Below are 4,096 nucleotides of genomic sequence, written 5' to 3' on the forward strand. Positions count from 1 at the left end.
TTGGTATAGCCCTCATATAGCGATACCTCCCGATATTCGGTATTTTTATGATTTTTGCAACATTTTTTCAGGGATTTGTCTAACAATTGGTATTTGTGGGTCACAATGGGTTCTAGCTCCGGTGGCGAAACATTGTATGCATAGGTCTATATAACGGTACCTCCCTATATTCGGTATTTTGATAAAAATTCGTATTTTTAATTCATAATGGGTTCTAGCTCGGAGGCAGAACTTTGAATATTAAGTTCCACGTTTTCCTATAGTGCACATATAACGACACCCGCCGATATTCTGTATTTTAATAATCCTAGTCACATTTACTTACATAATTGTGTCAAATTTTGTTTTTTTAGAAGATTTGGTAGATGATAATCCTTGAAGTATAAAAGTGTCTATAGAGGTTCCCGTTAAAAGGGCCACACTCACTTTATGGTTTTTGATAAGATTAACTATATTATGTTTCATTTACCCTAAGTTGGAGGGTATTAAAAGTTCGGCGCGGCCGAACTTAATATTTTTTTACTTGTTGAAATTCGACTTGGAACTGGAGTTGTGGCATCAGAATCGGAGGAACCTCCCAAAAACTTAGATTTTATATGCACATATCTATTGATAGATTACAAAATGGAATGAAAGGAATGCACATCTATTCAGACGGTTCAGAATTGGCCGATTTCATGTATTTGATTCATTAAATAAGCTATGTGTCTCTAATTTCAATGAAATTCGAAACGTGTAATGGAATTTAAAACGAACATATAGTTTCCAAATTATATTGAAATCGGTTCAGATTTGGATATAGTTTCCATATACGTAATCTGCGATTTCGTGTATTTAATGCAACAATCGCGTATTTAATGTCTCAATTTTCAATTACATTTGGAATGTGTAACTGAATTTAAATCGAACAAATATTTCCAAATTATATTGAAATCGGTTCAGATTTGGATATATCTTCTACATATATATTTCGATCGATTTCGTTTATTTGATGCACCAAACAAAATATGTATATTCTATTTTCAATATGTACACATGTATTTTCGGCCGATGTTATATATTTGATGCATTAAACACGCTGTGTACGTCCAATAAAACTTGGAATGATTGAAGGAATTTGGTAAAAAAAAAATAATTTTTAAAATTATACTAAAATCGGTTCAGATTTGAATATAGGTCCCATATATATTTTCGGCCGATTTCACATATTTGATACTCCAAACGCGATATGTAGTATGTCTAATTTCAATGAAATTTGAAGTAAACGACGGAATTTAGTATAAACAAGAAAAAAACGTTATTTCGGCCTGTTCGAATTCTGAATACCCTCCACTGGAATACCCTCCATTTGGAACGAATTTGGCAAATCGCAAAACCAATAAAATCCGTTAAAAATTCTGCTAAAAACTTAAAAATACCGAATGTAGCAATTGTATTAGGATCTACACTACGACATGGACCTGCAAAGGTCACATTTGTCACAAGCCATTACAATATTCAAATGCGAAACTTAAAAAAAATCGGTGAATAGTGTCGCTAAAATCATCAAAATACCGAATATCGGGTTGTACCGTTATTTGAGAGCTATACGAAGGCGTGGATCTGTATATAAAATTTTCTTTCGTTGACATTTATCACAGCCAGAGCACAACATACGCGTGGGCTCTGGGATGTTGCGGTTAAAAGATTTAAGCTCCATTTTCGAAAAAAACGCAAACCATCTTAAATACACTTTCGCAGATTTTTTAACGATACTCACTCGAATTGAAGCTTGCTTAAATTATATAACTTAATGTCCAAGGAATGATTGTTTAGAAAAAACTTATGGCAATAACTCCAAGTCATTTTCTGCTATGGTCTCCGATTTATGAGAGAAAACCAAAAAAAAAAAAAAAAAAAAAAAAAAAAAAAAAAAAACATCAAATCCATACGCGTGCTTTCTATAGTCTGTCCCTTTTTTCACGAACTTGGGCCAGACGTGAATAATCAACCCTCAAACTTAAGGGGGTTTGGGTTTCCCTTGAACACAACTCACCTTGTTTGTTTGGGTTATATCTGGGATGGCTCCAATGAAACCTCCTTTTGTTGTGCATACGGTGTCCCTCGACCAATTGCTTTGAAATATCTGAACTAAGAAATATGGGCTAAAACTTTTCATTTATTATATTATTCGCAATTATTGCAACCTACCTTGATGCTACAAGGCTGGCGGTAGTGTTCAATTAATATTTAAAGTTATTGCTCCTTAAATTGTATTAATATTTCTTGCTAATTTATCATTGGATTCACAAACCTTATAGTTTCTGTAATATGTTTGCGTACAACTTTGTGGTTTTGCACAAAGTATTAATGCCAAGATTATAACGAGTGAATAAAGCTTTGAGCACCATTTTAAAACATTGCAACTTATAAAAATAATTTGTTTTGAATTACGTCCAGTGCACCAGGTAAATATATTATCTACCATAATATACCAAATGTTCTATAAAACAAATGCAAAACTTTTGATACCTTCCACCATTTGGAAAGAATTTGGAAATTTTCAAGAAAAAAAAAATCCGTTCAAAAATACTGTTAAATCATAAAAATATCCAGTATAGGGAGTTACCGTAATATAAGGGCCTACGAAGACGCGGACTTGCATCTGCATATTTACCATTAGGAACTTCAAGTACGAAATTTTATGAATTTCCGATAAATATTGTCGCTAAAATCATCAAAATACCGAATATAGGGGGTACCATTATATGGGGGCTATACGAATAACTGGACTTGTAAATGCAAGTTTGTGTCATAGACATAAGTACCCTTTTACGAATTGCAAATGCGAAATTTGAAACAACTAAATGGTACCATTAGTTGCATATGCAATTTTCTGTTATAGATTTTAGTACACATTAGGAGTTACAAATACGAAATTTGAAACAACTTGGACGAAAAATGTCGCTAAGATTCTCAAAATAACGAGTATAGGGAAAATCATTATATTGAGGCTATACGAAAACGTAGATCTTTTTGTGACAAATAGAATTAAAATACCGAATATTGGAGTTATATGGGGACTGTGTCTAAACCTAGACCTACAATGACAGTTCTATGCATGGATGTTTCCTAAATAATGGGAATATATGCAGTCATTTTACAGCGCATTTGGGTTAAAACTGTGACTAAAGCAGCAAAAAATATTTAATTTAATTAATTTTCGGTGAATAATGTCGCTTAAATCATCAAAATACCGAATATGGGGAGGTATTATATGGGGGCTATACCAAAACGTGGACCAACATCACCACCAAAAGTCCTGCAGACATAATACGTCCACAGACGGACGTACATCGCTAAATCTACATAGAATTTTATGCTGATATACTTTTGGGGTCTAAAATGTATATTTCGAAATGTTACAAACGGAATGGCAAACGATTTCAACGAAAGAAAATTTTATATGCAGATCCACGCCTTCGTATAGCTCTCAAATAACGGTACAACCCGATATTCGGTATTTTGATGATTTTAGCGACACTATTCACCGATTTTTTTTAAGTTTCGCATTTGAATATTGTAATGGCTTGTGACAAATGTGACCTTTGCAGGTCCATGTCGTCGTGTAGATCCAAATAGAATTAAAATACCGAATATTTGGAGTTATATGGGGACTGTGTCTAAACCTAGACCTACAATGACAGTTCTATGCATGGATGTTTCCTAAATAATGGGAATATATGCAGTCATTTTACAGCGCATTTGGGTTAAAACTGTGACTAAAGCAGCAAAAAATATTTAATTTAATTAATTTTCGGTGAATAATGTCGCTTAAATCATCAAAATACCGAATATGGGGAGGTATTATATGGGGGCTATACCAAAACGTGGACCAACATCACCACCAAAAGTCCTGCAGACATAATACGTCCACAGACGGACGTACATCGCTAAATCTACATAGAATTTTATGCTGATATACTTTTGGGGTCTAAAATGTATATTTCGAAATGTTACAAACGGAATGGCAAACTTAATATACCGCCCATACTATTGACAAGTTATATTGAAATCGGTAACGAATACATATATATATATATATATATATATATAT

Source organism: Musca domestica, unplaced genomic scaffold (genome assembly GCF_030504385.1).
Source record: "Musca domestica strain aabys unplaced genomic scaffold, Musca_domestica.polishedcontigs.V.1.1 28, whole genome shotgun sequence".
NCBI classification, from domain to species: Eukaryota; Metazoa; Arthropoda; class Insecta; order Diptera; family Muscidae; genus Musca; species Musca domestica.